Source organism: Pinus tabuliformis, chromosome 7, assembly GCF_031772625.1.
Source record: "Pinus tabuliformis cultivar Carrire ecotype Pingquan chromosome 7, CPIR1, whole genome shotgun sequence".
Lineage (NCBI taxonomy): Eukaryota > Viridiplantae > Streptophyta > Pinopsida > Pinales > Pinaceae > Pinus > Pinus tabuliformis.
In genome coordinates this window covers 1,043,239,018-1,043,256,035 of record NC_142293.1, presented here as the reverse complement: position 1 = coordinate 1,043,256,035, position 17,018 = coordinate 1,043,239,018, and the positions used below count along the sequence as shown (strand labels likewise).

Genomic DNA, 17,018 nt, shown 5'->3' with positions numbered 1-17,018 from the left:
GGCTTGGAAGCGTTTCTTTTCTAGCACCTCCCTTTCAAATGCATCCAAGAAGGTATCTACCTCATTTAGACCATCATAATTAGGCAAATCTCTTACTTTTGTCGACACGTAGTGCAGCGACCTGGTCATCATATTGCAATTTAGCGTAGTTACTTTGTGTAATCGATTCCGCCATTGTTCTATTTCTTTGTCGGAATTCGAAGTGCAGGATCTTTCGCACTCCCATGTAATCCGTCCATGCGCGGTGGGATTTACCCTGTCTTGGTTTTGCGTTGTTATCTTATAGAGACAGTCCAGATCATCATCACTTTCATAGTCGCGGACCGGCTTTGTATAGCGTGATCCTTCAACAGGGTCCAGGGGTATAATTACGCGCAGTGACTTTTTTTGAAAGATCATTTTTTGCTTCTTCAGATTAATTACCCCACTTATATCAGTGGCCCAGTCAATCCCCAAGAGCGCGGGGTAGAGGTTGTTGTCATCAACAATCTCTATTACTTCAAAATCTGCCAGCGCGCTCGCTCCCTCAATATCCACAACTATTCCTTGCAATTGCCCCATGGGTATTATTTTCTACTGATTTGGCATTCTCAACTGAATTGGAGACCATTGCAGCGCGTGTCTCCCCATTCGCTCCCATGTCCGTTTCGGTAGAACATTTGCATCTGATCCCAAATATAAAATGACTTGATACATCTCATATTCTCCGATCTGCACTGTGAGTCTCATTTCACAGCCTGTCTTTGTCTTATTCTTTCCAATCTTCCGGACTACGCGTGGTTCTCCTAGCGCAGTCGCAACGCATCTGTTGATGAGCTCCTGTAACCCTTTCACAGCCTTACTATCGCGCAGTAACTTCATATAGGTTTCCAGGAAAGTTGTGAGCATGGATGGGTCCATCTCTGGCTTCGGCTTATCTTTGCTTCCTAAAGTGGAGGCATTAACGAAGCTCTTCTTAGCTTCCATGAAGGTTTCCTGAGCGCGCTCCAAATCAAACTCGGCCTCTTTCGCCAGGGCTTTGCGAACCCAAGTACTGTCTTCTGGCTGTTTCCCTTTGTCATCTCCCGTCGCGATTCCACTTCGGAGCACAATGTTTACGTTCGGATCTTCCTCGCGCGACTCAGACCTCATCATCTGCAGGTTCTAAGTCGGGGGAGGCGATAGCGCTCCTTTGTTGCGTATCCTAGCTATCAGCGTAGGACAATCTTCTGTCTCATGATCAAACAATGTGCAATACTTGCACGACGGGTGCGTTGGATTCGTGTAATCGCGGGCATATTGTCCTGGCCCTCCGCAATTGTAGCAAATCAACTGTCCGTGACCTCTACCAGGTCCTCCTCCGCCTCGGCCTCGTCCGCGTCCTTGAAATCCTGCCCGCGCTATTCTTGAATTTTGGTAAAGGGGCCGTGTTTCGGCCTGAACCCTGTAGGTGGGAGTTCTATCCATCATCAATTCATAGCTTCTGCGAGTACGCTCGTCATGTCCCACTGACCTATAAAAGTTGCAGAACAATTGTTGCGAAGTTTGCATATACTTCTGTAACAAGTGGCAATTGTCCGTGGCATGTTTGCCCGCTATTTGATAGATATCGCACCACAAAGCAGGTGCTGCACTACGTCTTGCTTGAACTTCTGGCCTTAAAGGCATCAACCCTCCTCCTGCAAGGTAATTCGTAAAAATTGGGCAGTGGTCTTTGTCATGACCCTGACTCTTGCATTTTACGCACCACACTTCATCCGCACTTCTGGTTGAACCGTTCGGTCCTGTTTTAGACTCTGCATCTCAAGGCACAGATTCTTCAGCTGTGCGTGGATTTGCTGAACTCCTAGGTTAGGATCCTACATTGGGGTCTCATGTAGCCTCATAGCGATCTCTAAGGCCTCTGCCTGAGTTGTTATCTTTTGCTGCGATAGTGCACTCCTTAAATGTGGTAGTAGCGAAGTTACAAACCACTCGCAATGCTGTCCATTTCTCAGATTCATATTGGCTTCAGGAATCGTACATTTTAGCCTCTGATCTAGTTCCCAAGGAGTCTCGCCTGGTAGCATCATGATCTTTTTGAATCTCACAATCGACTGTGCTTTAGACTTGGGCCTGCTAAATTTCTCTATTTAGCGCTGTTTGGATATCCACGACTCTCTCATTTGGGTTATCATTGAAGTACTTAATATACCAGGTCAACGCGCGATCCTGCAGAGCGCTAACCAGCGTTGCTTTCTTTATATGGTCATTTGTAACACCTTGTGGTTCCCATACAACTCTTACAATGAACTAGAATTGGTTCGGATCCTCATTTCCCAAACCTTTGAACGCCAGCAACTTCACTGTGTTTGCAATGCTTAATCGCAGTGGTGGTGGAGTTGGTATGGGTGAAGATGGAGGTGATGGCGGTGAAGCCGGTGGTGGTGTGGGTGGAGGTGGTATTCGCGGAATTCTTTATGTTATTAGGTGAATAGCACTTCGCGGAGAGACCTTCGCGAGCTCTTCCTCCTCTCCCGCGGAGGTGAAATCAAGGGGCTATTCTCTAGACCCTTATTTCCTTCGTTCCTGTAAACCTTTCCGCTTCGCACAACCTCGAACATCAAGGTAACTGCATAACCCGCTTTTTGCAGAACAACATTTTAATCCAAGTATTCAAAGACTTTACGTACATAGCTCGCGGTCCTTTGAGAAAGTGTCGCTTTGCTTCACTGAGGTGTCAACTGCGAACTTAGTAACAAATCCTCCTATAATATGATCAAGCCAATGATCGACGACGCACGCGATCTGATCCTCTGATGCTTCTAACCTTCGCACTAGCTCTAGGGTCCACACAATAGGACTTTCAAGTTTACACCTTCCTTGGCTATCTGCTAGCTTTGTGGTTCACTAATATAGCTCAGTAGGGAAGGACGCGAAAAATATTTTGTGGATCTTCGTATACAAGTAGCTGTCTAGCCACTCTTCTTTTGATAGTCGTGGGTTTCTGTTCTCCTGTGCCGTGAACTCGTGAATTCTTCTGTCCAACCAGCCTTCAATTTCTTTCTTAGTTGGATTCCAATGATACGACATCACACATCTCTATGCAGATTCCGGTCCCGGCAACAGAACCATTTGTTGGCTTATGGGGGCCTGACCCAGGTTCAGAGTTATTTAGCCAAACAAATCCCTACACTACTGGCCCTTTCGGCATCAGCCCGCGGAGCGCGGACTGAAGTCTCACCCGAAGCAGTATGGGGGGATGTTGGAACCAAGTTTCCGCACCCTTGAGATGGATGTGATGTCGGTTTATTCCAACTAGACCTTGCCTTCGCGCAAGTCGCTTCACGCTCTGTTCTAACCTTCAGTACCTTCGCGATTTGTTACCATTGGCTTTCGCGCAACCCTAACCAGGGGCTGAGATGCTTTCGCGCCGCTAGGGTAGCGAACTGTGATGTTTCCCAAACTATGCCAAGTATCTTACTTATCTTATTAACAGATCTTAATTATCTTCGCGTAAACAGATATTCTAACTTGCGTTCACTTAACCAATACAGTTATACACATTTGCACATCATATAAGCATTAGAAGTGAAATTCATACCCAATATAACAGATGCATAAAACAGGAAATAAAGACGCAGAATTGATAGAAACTTCTCTTTATTAATACTTCTAGATGATTACAGACTCAACTCACCCTGCACACTCAGCTGCAGGGGTCCGTGCACTCAGTTGCGGACTACTAGGCCTCTGCGCACTCAGCTGCAGAGCCTCTTCCTACACTACGACACAAAACTAGACTTTACACTTCAGAGCTATCTTGCATACATTTTCATTATTTTTAGATGCCTTTGACTACTTAGAGCTTTGCTCTATTTATACAATCCCATAGTCCGTGGACCATGGGTAGATCTTCTATAGCCAACATTACATTATCAAAATAAGGGCGGACAACCCTATGACTTTTTAACAACTACACGCTCCGCGCCTACAAAATGCGGAATCTTTACATTGGAATTACAAAATCGGACCAAAATCTGGGCTCCAAGCCCCAAAACTGCCCTTGAGGGATCCCGCGCCCAACAAGCCCCCAACACAAACATCGTGACTCGCCCTCAAGTCACTCTGCAGGTGCAGAGATCTTAGCGCGAAGACCTCCCAACTCTGATTGGATCGCTGCAAGTTTGGCAGCACATTGAGCGACTGCCTATTGAACTTCCTCCACACGCTGTTCGGTGACCACTGTTGTTGAACTACTGCCCTGAATCCTCTCTTGAGTTGCTTGCAGTTGCGCGAACTTTGCTTCAATGGAGGCTGTAATTGTATAAGCCTGATCGATCCATGGCTGTAGGCGTGCTTTCAAAACTGCCTCTTTATGGCGAGCGACATCCACTTGCTGCTTGAGCGCCTTTGCCTACTGCATCCTTGCAATCCTTTGTGTAAGGGAAACCGTCTGCGCGGTCCCTTTTACCTCATCGTATCTCTGCTACAGCTCGCGCGCCTCTGTCTTTAGGCATTCTATGTTTGGGTCCTGTTGCAGGGTGGTGAGGACCTCAAACGACTGCTCGAACAACTTCATGTAGTCTGTCACTGCATTGTCAACCACCACCATTGCTGTTGTGACCATGGTGCTACGCTATTCTCTAACTTCTGGCGGGGTTGAAGGTTGAGCCTTCCACTGTAGTTCTGCTATCTGCAGGTTCAGCTCCAGCTGAACCTTAGCATATGTGTAATATATATCAGAAGTAATCATTTTGCACTGTCAAAAATATTAATCTAGCTTTTTATCCAACATTCATTTGAAGCAATATAAATTGAAGAGAGAACACTTATTTTTCCAATAATTATTTGGACTAAACCAGACCAAACAAAGCTAATAAGTGGCAAGAAGAAGCTCCATTTAACCCATTCCTCATCTGGCTCTGCCATGTTGTCCAATTTATATTCACATGGTTCTCGAAATGGAAAGAAAGGCTGCAAGTATCATGAGGGCTCTGCCCCATACATTTATTCAAAATCAAAGTCTATTGGTTCATTTGAATGCTCCTATCTCCTGGCAAATATTGTTTGAATATGAAACTATGCCTTGGATGTTTCACCCCTCTTAGGATATAAAACCCTAGTTTTTGTTTCTCTCTAGTGCTTTTGTTTTATATGTTCTACACACAAGGGAGGATGTAGTAGGTCCTAACCCCTTCATGTCTAGCTGATCATTCTATTGGCATCTAACATTCATGATATCCTCTAGTTGTAGCTACATTGAAGTAAGTGTAATTGGCACAATATCCCCTTTTATGTCATGTCATCGTTGTTGTTGTCATATTCTATGTTCACTTGGTAATCTTTGGATCACTCTAGGTCATTGTAGTAACTACTTCTAGAAGAAATGATGGACTTTATATTAAGATTCTGCATTCATCCTCTAAACAATCAATATAATGTAGATTTAGAAATACTACATAAAAGAGGTATAGATAATATCGTTGCTGATGTTGTGTCATGGAAATATGAAGCAATGTTAACACTTGTAGTCTTAGTTATAGTTCCAGATTTGTTAGACAAAATTCGAAGTGAGTATGTGAAAAACTTGGAAACATGCATTGTAATGAACAAACCCATTCGAGACTCCAAATTTGAATGGAAGAATAACATCGTTTTGTATAAAGGACGAATGTAACTAAGCCCAACCTCGAAATTCATGTTCAAGGTTCTTAAGGAATCTGATGCCTCACCAATCTCTGGATATGTGGGTTATTTTACAACTTATTATACTATGAACCAATCATTCTTTTGTAAGGGGTTGAGTAAATATATTCAAAATATGTAGCAGAGTGCAATCAATGCCAAAGAAACAAAAATTAAAGTATAATGACTTTAGGGTTGGTCCATCCCAAACTAGAAGTGGGGAGAAAAATGGACGTCATTGAAGGGTTACTCATATTAGATGGAAAGGACAAAATCATCGTAGTAGTTGATAGACTCACAAAGTATGCACATTTCATGGGAGTGAAGAAATCAAATTCCGCTAAACAAATTGCTGAGGTATTTTGCAAAAATGACAAATGTTTACAAATTACATGGTTTTTAAAAAATCATTGTTAGTGATAGAGATGTCAGATTTAAAGGGGATTTTTGGAAGGATTTTTTCGAACGAATCAAAACATCCCTAAACATGAGTTCAACATACCATCTCCAAGCAAATTGTCAATCAAAAATCATCAATAAATGTTTGGAAGCTAGCCTTCATTGTTTTGAAAAAAATAATTAGGATATGTGGTTCCAATGGTTACACCTCGCTGCATGGTGGTACAACTCTACTTGTCACACACTTTGACTAAAATGACTCCATTTTAGGGTCTTCATAGTTATGAGCCTCCTAAATGAAGAGAATTTGTTACAATGGAAATAAAAAATTCTTGTACTAAGGGATCAATGAGAAGAAAACTAAAAGATTTCTCAAACGCTCAAGGAAAACTTAAATATTACAAGAAATCATATGAAGCAACAAGCCGATCAACATAGGATAGAGAGTGAATTGGAGATTGGGTATTTGTCAAGTGTCAACCTTACATACAACTATCCTCGAAACAGTGAAAGAACATGTTGGACTATATGGAATTAACAAAAAGATTCAACTAAGTACCATACGGCTTGGACCCTTTGGACAAAAGTTGCATTTACAATGTTTTCCATGTATCTTGACTCAAGAGAGTGTTGGAGAAACACCAATCAGAAATCATCAATAAATGTTTGGAAGCTAACCTTCATTATTTTGTAAGAAAATAATTAGGATATTTGGTTCCAGTGGTTACACTTCGCTGAATGGTGGTACAACTCTACTTATCACACTTGACTAAAATGACTCCATTTTAGGGTCTTTATAGTTATGAGCCTCCTAAATGAAGAGAATTTGTTACAAAGGAAATAAAAAATCTTGTATTAAGGGATCAATGAGAAGAAAACTAAAAAATATTACAAGAAATCATATGAAGCAACAAGCCGATCAACATAGGATAGAGAGAGAATTGGAGATTGGGTATTTGTCAAGCGTCAACCTGAAATAAAACTATCCTCGAAACAAGGAAAGAACATGTTGGACTATATGGAATTAACAAAAAGATCAACTAAGTACCATACGACTTGGACCCTCTGGACAAAAGTTGCATTCACAATGTTTTCCATGTATCTTGACTCAAGAGAGTGTTGGAGAAACACCAAACTTCATAGATAACTTCAAAGAAATTACGCTTCCAAGTAATTAAAGAATATCTCATTAAGTAGAAGAACCTATTGGAAGAGGATGGCTTTTGGGAGACTTTGATCAACAACACCTTTCATCACCTATGCTTTCAAGGGGAAGAAAATGTTCTATGGAAAATAAAAATAATTAATCTAAAAATAAATAAAATTAAATACATAAATAATAATAATTGTAAAGAGTATGACTAAAAAATGCATGATTCTTCAAATGGGCACCTTGGGCCATATTTAAGCCAAAATGCCCTCATTGTAATATCAACACATTCATATTCATTATTTGTTACAGTTTTTTCATGCCTTAGAGAAAATTAATTGAATTTTCTCTATCATAAAGACAAGTCAAGCAAGACTTGAAGGCACAACTCTTTATATTGCATGCAGAGTTCTTTTGTATCAGGTTTGCCCAAATATAAGTAACCCTGTTGAATAGAACAAAAAAACCATTCTAAAGTCATTAGGTTCAACAAAGGAGAAGGTTCCCTGAAGTCTTCAAAGAACTCCTTTTACATACCAAAGAACTAAATAGTACCAGCCTACAAAAAAACTGCAGTGCAATTTGCTCTACCTAGGACAGTGTAAACCTTAGTAAAAGGCACGACCCAGGTGAGAAATTATTGATACAAGTGTTAGAGAAGGTGTGCTAGACCTTTGAAGAGAGTGTATACCCTAGAGATACCCTAGGTGGCCCTAGAATAATGAGTTAACCCAAGAAAAAGCAAGTTACCAACCCTTGAGCAATATTCCTGGACAAAACTTCAGATCAGCTGTACATAGGATAGTGAAATAAGGAGTTGTTGCACAAAAACTAGCATGGACAGCCACTGTAGAAAGTTCTAAAATGCCAAAACGCTCAATCAGTGGACAGGTTTTCTATAAAATGGGCTGAAAATTGGAAAAAGTAGCCTTGCCAGCAAAAAGCTATGAAAGCAACCCTCGAACCTTCTCTAAACAATCTTCTTCTGGATACAGATAAGGTTGGAAATGCACCAGCAAGTTGAAGAAGAAACCCCGCAACAACAAGTAGGTAGGATAAGGTTCATACCTGCTTGGATACGATGTTGAGGTCACAAACAAAGAGGGGATTGGATCGAACTGAAAAGCAACCCATTATCCTACAGAGAGAAGGATGGCAGCCTTACTCAGGGTACTAGAGTAAAATGACAATGTGCACCGGTGAGAAATGAATATTTAAGGAACAAGTGTGCCAACCCTCCAAACAAGTGCGTTCCAAGATAACTCAGCCCTAGTAAGTTGGTGCTCGAGGATAACTCAGCCCTAGTAAAGTTGGTACTCGAAGGGAAAAGTATGCCAAATGCTCGAAGATGGCAAGCCTGCCTGTTCACAGGCAGACAAATTCCTCTTGCAACAGGGGATCATCACATGATCAAGGTCTCAATTAGACCTATACTTGTTTGGTGTAGTGATGTCCACCATTATGTGGGCTTGTTTGCCACTGAATGGATTGCAACTTGAAAGGGAGACTAATGCTTTCCTAAACCTAAATGCACTCTAATCTATTAAACAAATAAAACTAACTAATGTATCTATGTCTACTTTCTATCCTAAGCCTGAGTATCCCAATTGGGATAAAAAAATAGTTCATAATATTCCAATTGGGATAAAAAAATAGTTCATAATATTCCAATTGGGAGTAGAAACATATTAAATATTAGATGCTGAGAGGAAGATAAATTGCATTAGATAAGAAATAGTTCATTGCTATGGCAATTATTAAATACAATGTATAATGTAACTTATAGAAGATTACATCAACATTTCAACATTTAAATATAATTAGCAAAAAAGAAATAATTATCCAATTTAAGAATTGAAAATAGTTTCAAATCTCATAAATGAATATAATGATACATTGACAACAAAGTGCCAGAATAGTGGATCCACACCAGTAATATCGGAACTGAATTGGCAATTGAATCGGATGATCCTCTGAACCAGGAACGGGAACCGGTTGGAACTGAACTAGAACTGGTAAACAAATCAGACCAAAAAATTGGTCGATGAAAACGCATAAAATATTCATTTTTTAAAGAAAACATATATATTCATGTGCATCCATATGAATCCAAACCATTTATGCATATATAAGCAAGAGTTCTAATTTATATAGCATGTATGGGTGCACACAACCAAAATAGTATCAAGTGCAATCCATCTATGAACCAGAAATACATCAACAAATATACTCTATATGGCCTCTAACATCCAAAAAAACCATGCTACAACAAATACCTACATATCATCAAAATCATAGCACATATTGGTGTTGAAAATTGGATGTTCTATGCTATAACAATCACTTATTACAAAACTTTTTTATGCTGCAATTGTATTTAAGCAATTGTAACAGACATAAATGAAGTGCACAATAGAAGACAACCAAAAACAAAATGAGACACAGAATTTAGGTCCAAATGGCCAAGGAAAAACCCAACTAAATTATTACTATTAGATATCAATTGTTCACCAGAGATACAAAGTACAATGAGAGATCAAGAGAATGCGTAAGTTCACCCAAATATGAACAAGCAATAGCATGAAGATCGTTGGTAGCAACAATTGATGCAAACATTGAATCAACCTTCAAGCTCTGCTCTTACTCTCGATATCTCTCTCTCCCTATCTCTCTCTCAAGTTCGTATCCTTCTTTCACAATGCACAAGTAGTGAGGAGATGAGATGATATGAGATACATATATAGGAGGAGCAACAAATTCTGGTCATAAAGGACGAGTAATATGCATGCCTCGAGGAAGAGTAACATATGCCATTTAGGGAGTGTAAGTCATGCCATTAAGGAGGGAATGTAACATATGTATTAAAGAGTGCGTAAGAGGAATCTTTTATGACATGCTTTAATGAGTGTGTAAGAGAGAGGTAACGAGTTACATATGACATGATTAAGTCCCATGATTGAGTGACTTGAATTTATTTTTAATAATAATATAATAATATCATAAAGATGATAATAATAATAATGTTGATGATTAAGTCAATATTAAACTATTAGGATTGATTAATGATAAGTTAAGTGATTTTCAATCAACTATACTTGATTACCAATTGATGTAAGGTGATTTACTATTTTTGGAAAGTCATGTTTGAAATGATAGACATGACTTTCTATTTTTGGAAAGTCAATCTAGAATTGTTATAAATGAGATTTTATGCAAGGAAATTCATCCCTTGGTTGCCAATTTCAACAATTGGGATCTTTGTCATCAATATCACTAGAGGCTGTAGGAATTTACAGGGTAAGTTCCTCAAACAGAACACCAAAGGACATCGCTCACAAACAGATCATAGATAAATACACCAGTATTCTTGATGTGGTTAAAACCCTCAAAGAGGGAAACAATCCACAACCTGAGCAAATGCGGCCACTTCAGGCAATTTATTAATAAAAGAATGAAAATTTACATAAGTTTCTTTCATGAACGGTTACTCTACAAATGACCCTCCATGCTCTTTAAATAGAGATCATGGACAAATCGAGTGTTAAGCCATGGATAAAGTGTCGGTAATATTGAGGAGAGAATGAACCGTCAGATCACTACATATCGTGACCGTCGGATTATAAGAACAATATGTTGCATTTGAATTCGATTCTCAGTGCAAAAGTTGATGAATTTGTTGTTAACATATTCTCCGCCATTATCAGATCTTAGCTTAAGAATTTGATGTCCAGATTGTTTTTCAACAAAGGCCTTAAAGGCCAAGAACATGTTAAATACTTCACTCTTGAGTTTTAAGAAGTATACCCAGGTGTGTATGGAGAAATCATCAATGAAAGTTAAGAAATACTTACAGCCAGAGAATGAAACAACTAGAAGTGGACCACATAAATCACTATGCACAAGCTGTAAAGGCGCTGAGGCGTGCTAAGAGGCACATTTTTCAAAACTATTCTAATGATGTTTTCCGAGTACACATCCAGAACAAACATCATCTCTGCAAGATACCATTGGAAGACCTGTCACCATATTTTCTTTATATAGATTCTGAAGGGAGCGATAGTTTAAGTGACCAAATCACTCATGCCAAAGTTTGCTCACTTCATCATTATGAGCAACAAATACCGATGGAAGATTCGATGACCCAAAGTTGTTAAACTTATACAACCTTGTAGAATCATCAACAATGCTAGTAGCTAAAATCTGTCTAGGATCTCTTAGGTCCTTAATTACAACATCGTGAGGTGAAAATTCAACGATTTTACCTTCACCTGAATGAGTTATTTGATATACAGATAGAAGGTTGCAGGGTAAGGTTGGAACACATAATGCATCATTAAATTGACCATTGTCTATATGAACAGTTCCAGTCCCTACAACACTAAGAGATCTATCATCACTAACATATATATTTTTGGTGTTACAATCATTTAAAGAAGAAAACATGGCTTTGTTTTTGGCCATGTGATAAGAAGCTCCAGAATCAATGAGCCACTCATGAGAATGAGAAGAAGATATATTTAGTGCATATTCAGACCAAGATGCTTGACAACTACATGCAAAAAGTGCTGTTCCTGAAGATGAAGACGAAGTTGAAGAGTGCTCCAAATGGATGTTATGCTTCTTCATTATTGCTTCCAAGGCTTCCATCTTCTTAAAGCATTTGGATTCTAAGTGGCCATCTCGATTACAAAAGTGGCAATGTCTATCAGTCTTCTTCCCTTTGTTTTTATTTGCCTTATCATTTTGTTGAAATGATTTTTCATTTTGAGACTGAAATTGCTTAGGACCCTTGTTTGGTTTAGGACCATTCTTTTTAGGATACGACTTCTTAGGATTCTTTGAATTTGGTTGCTGATGGGCGGCTAAGGCTTTTTTAGAAGAGTTTCCAAAATTAAGAAGACCAAGATGTAAGAGTTTTCTTGTTCTCTTATTAAAGAATCACAAAAGGCATCAAAGGAAGGGGACTTGTAGTATTGTCCTTGAGAAATGAAGGCTTCTCTTGTAGAATGGAAGGTGGAAACAAACACAGAGTAGGTTGGTCCCAACTTAGTAAGAATGGAATAGATAAGGTTAACATCTTCTTTCTTAACCTTAACACCTTCTAAGAGAAGTCTAAGGGTCTTGAACTTGGACAAAAATTCTTCAATGGAAGAAAAATTATTGGGGTCCAACGTAAGTAACTCATTTTCAAGTTGATGGGCTCTAATTTCATTTTTAATTCCAAAAACTTTAGTGAGTGGTATCAAGTTTTGCGATATGGAATCTAAGGTCTGGAGAAATAGACATCCCTATCAACCCACGTGCTTGAACTTGCCTATTTTCCCATTTGGTTGCCTTATCTTCATCTTTAGGTTTGGTTGCTTGGCCTGAGGCTATTTTGTAAAGACCTTTACTTCTAAGTAAATCCACAATGTAGGACCACCATTGGAAGTAATTGGTGGTGTCAAGAATAACTTGGCATGGACTTTCCATTTTAACAAAAACTAAAGTTGTAGATGCTGAAAATAAGTGTTCCAATGGAAAGATCTCGAAAAAATAGGCTGATTCAAAAAAATAAACGGCTCTGAAAATGGCTTCCAGATGAAGAAGTTATGGCTTTTTGAATAAACGTTGTTGAAGATGCCAATGAAGTGCGTAAATGTGCGGAAATGAATGATAATGTTATATTTAAAAAAAAATCCCCCCTTTTCCAAACTTAATCTAATTAACTCACTTAAAAAAAGATTTTATGTGACTCATTTTTATAAATAAGTGAAAGTCACTTTTACAATGGTACTTTATGAGCTACCCACTAAATTGTGACTCAAGTAAAAGATAAAGAGACTTTAGAATTATAAGTGACTCACTTTTTCTAATGGGTGAGAACACTTTTACATAAAGTAACTTTAAAACATAAGTTACATGTGCCTTTTGAAATAGTAACTCAACAAAAAGAAAGACTTGAACTCAAGACCTCTATTCTCATAAAGTAACTTTGGACCAAGTGAGCTAGTTTAAAAGGTTAGTAGTTTTTGGAAAAGAAGAAGGCTTTTTTTTTTAATAGTCACTGAAGCTTTGGCGTGCGTGCTTACTTGAGAAAACTCTTTTTTGCCTGCAAAACGAAAAACACAAAACCCAACATGGACATACAAAAAAAAAACACTTACGGCTTGAAGTTAGCTTTAGCCGAAAACTAAATATTTTCCTCAATGTTTCTGATTTTCCCAGATCATACTAAGGCACGGCGGAAAAGAGCATACGCATGAAAAAAATCCTTCCTTTCTGTTTCTAATTTGCCCAGATCACGCAGAGTGGCGGGGCAAAGAGCATACGCAAAAATGAAAGGTATAGATCTGGTAATAAAAAACAGAGAGCTAAATAAACCGAAATAAACAAAGAGAAAATAACTAAAAACTGCAAATAAACACTGTATACTTCCAGATCTTAAAAATGACATAGCTAGGGCTACCAGAAACCTTTTCACCTCAAACGAAAGGGCTTCCTCACTGGAACAGATGCTCCTAACACAATAGAGCAGTCCTCTCGACCTGAAAGTAGTCAGAAACAATAGATCTAGGAAACGACAGTCAGATGCAGTTCTACTGGCTTCAGATTTGGATCACCAACGGATGGGGCCCTCAAATAGCTCTCGATACCATGTAGGAATTTATAGGGTAAGTTCCTCAGACAGAACACTAAAGGACACCGCTCACAAACAGATCACAGATCAATACACCAGTATTCTTGACGTGGTTAAAACCCTCAAAGAGGGAAACGGTCCACGACCTGAGCCAACGCGGCCACTTCAGGCGATTTATTAATAAAAGAATGAAAATTTACATAAGCTTCTCTCATGAACGGTTACTCTACAAATGACCCTCCATGCTCTTTAAATAAAGATCATGGACCAATCGGACGTTAAGTCACGGATCAAGTGTCACTGTGTCGGTAATACCGAGGAGAGAATGAACCTTTGGATCACTACATATTGTGACCGTCGGATTGTAAGTTACAAAAGTATATAGTAAAGAAACATACGTTACCTAACTCTACACTAGACCAGGTTGTACTTAACTATTTCATATGTGTTGGAATATCCTAACATAGGCATAAAAAACATAGCATGTCAAGTCAAGACTTTGTTTGAGTGATGGGTACAATTTTAATAGGGTCATGATATAAGAGTTTGATACCACTAACATCAAGGTACATAGAGGGCTTGGTGATTTTCATTAAATACTAGTCCCATACCCTTGTACATGACAAAACCCAATGGAAACGTTGCAATCCCCCAAATCCTAAAAACTTGAAAAATTGTCAAGTCTGCTAGATTTTGAGTGAGATCTTAAATTCTACTTTTTCCATATGAAATCCAATGAGGTCAAAACCACTTTCGAACATCCTGAGTCATTTCATGGTAATATTAAAAAATTTAAGTAAAAGTAACATTCTTCTTTATCTTTCATTTTTATCCTTTTACTTTATAAATTTAACATTACCATGAATTGCATAACTTAACATTACCATGAATTGCATAACAATATTAGGGCCATAGGCTTGAATATTAGGCTGCCCCACTAAAAAATTATTGTTTGCGAAAAATTGCTTTTCGAACATCTTTGGTCAAATTATATGGAACCAACTAGTTTGGTACAAAAACGACGGGTTTAGTGAAAAAGGGCTGGTTTGGTACCGAACCAGCCATTTTCGATTCCAAACCTTCAACCGGACCGGTTTGACCCCCAAACCGATCGGTTCCACCGATTTTGATAACACTGGTCCACACACCATTATTGAGAATGTCTTTTCACTAGTCATTGGCTTTCAGACTCTTTATTAGGTTCAGATAATAGTATACAAAATTTAATATTAGATTATCCGGCCAAAGAAAACACTAGCATTCGAAATAGACCAGATAATAGTATACAAGCCTAACTCCATATGGAAATCCCTTGTTCTAAGATTTTCAATCCTTCAATAACCAAGTTGACAATAGTGCAGAAGTCCTACTTTTCTACATTATCCGACCCCCATTGCCAAATTTTAAAAATAAGACTTAACAATAGTGCAAGCTTTCTTTCTCCTAATCCGGTCCCCCATTCTAATTGAGAAGTGTCATATTGATACAATATATTCAAATAATAGAAACAAAGGATTGCTCCATCTTTTCCTGAACTAAACCTGCAATTAGATAATTTGTTTGATTAATAATGATTTTGTTGCAGGATTTAGATGATGTGTTTGCTGTGTCATTAAATTCTTCCTTGCTGTCCCTTGATTTGATGCTCTCCTTGTGTGCAAAATTTTGGATAAGGATCAGATTTGGACATTTTTTTTCACCCATCAGATCGTGGCTTCTAGATTGCTTCATTGGAAGAATTATTATCATCATGTACAAAAAACTGAAATGTCAATGAAAATCACAGAATATTCAGTAAACAGGTGTCATATTGGAAGTTTATTTAAATTTCAAATAAAACATGAAAACTGGTAAAATAGTCTTGTCGCTTAGCACTAATTTACAACTAAAACCAACGATTTAATAGAAACTGGATTAATTTTAATCTCAACTATTTATAAATCTAATCCTAATCAATCAATTAACTAATTGTGCTTTACCAGATTTCGCCATATCAAAATTTCTTGGAAATGGCTATTAGTAAAAATTCACTAATACTTTGATATCCCAATATATGCATATTGGATCTACCACTCAAGTCTTTCAACGTCTTTCAGCCTCAACCTCTCCTTGCTTTAATTGGTAACTGGTTGAGCACCCAACTCCCAACTCCAATGCTGTTTAGATGTTTAATTCTTGCTCTACACTATCATGCACTTAATACCAAAATCCACACAAAAACACCAAGTCTTTAAAACCTTATCACTAGGCGCTATACCAAAACTCTCCAAGTGTCAAGGTCGGCTTCACCTCCATAAGGACAAATTGTCATATATATATAGGCATCCTCCATCCTCATTTGGATCATCCAAAAGGTCTCCAATGTATGTCTGAGGCAGCTGTGATCAAGGAGGACGAAGGTCTGTTCTGTTTTTGGGTTCATCTTCTGCAACTAGGCCGAGATGCTTCACTTAGGGCAGCTGCAGAAGAAGGGAAGATAAGGCGTGGGCAATTTCTGGGTTTTGGAGTGTTTTCTTGCTTCTTACAGGTCCAAGTTTGGAGCTGAGGCTGCTGCCTTGCATAAGTGCTGATTTAATTATAGTTTGGGCATGATCCTCATGGTGAATCTCTCCTAGAAGCTGGCCACAATATCTTGAGTCACCTTTAGTCAGGCCGCAGGCCTTGAATACCCTGTTCTGAAGACCGAGAAGCTACAGCTTGGATGCCGCAGTCTGGAATGCATGATCAGGAGGCTGTGTCGTTTGTATTTGTAGCCTAGAAGAAGGTTAATGGGAAGCGTATAGATGGAAGGACTGTTTGATGGAAGCCGCAGTCAATAGAAGGCGTGGTCAGTATAAAATTTAAATAAGGGTGCTGTAGCAGATCACATTTGTGCCCTAACCTGTGATCCGAATTACAGAGATGAAGATGCCTTGAAGCATGCAGAGGGTGCCAGAATTACAGTTTTGATCAAGCACTTCTTTTGTCCAAGGGTCGTAAATTGGCAAGTCATTCTGAATTTAGACTATTGTACTCTCTCTCTGCTGAACATTCGATATTTATAATAAGATGAATTGATAAAGGGTTTTCCCCATCTTGGGGTTTTTCCCTGGTTTGAGCCATATCCATGTGTTCACCTGTCTTGGCTTGTCTTCTGCTTTTATGATGAATGTTCTTTCATCAGTTACTGTCATACGTTAATGGTTAATGCGATTGCTAATGAAT

The 17,018-nt window shown here is 38.7% G+C and overlaps 1 protein-coding gene across 1 annotated transcript in view; it reads left to right on the top strand.

Moving 5' to 3' along the window:
* FKBP12 (FK506-binding protein 12) overlaps nt 1-17,018 on the top strand; it is a 139,168-nt gene that overhangs the window by 80,297 nt on the left and 41,853 nt on the right. The window lies entirely within an intron of this gene.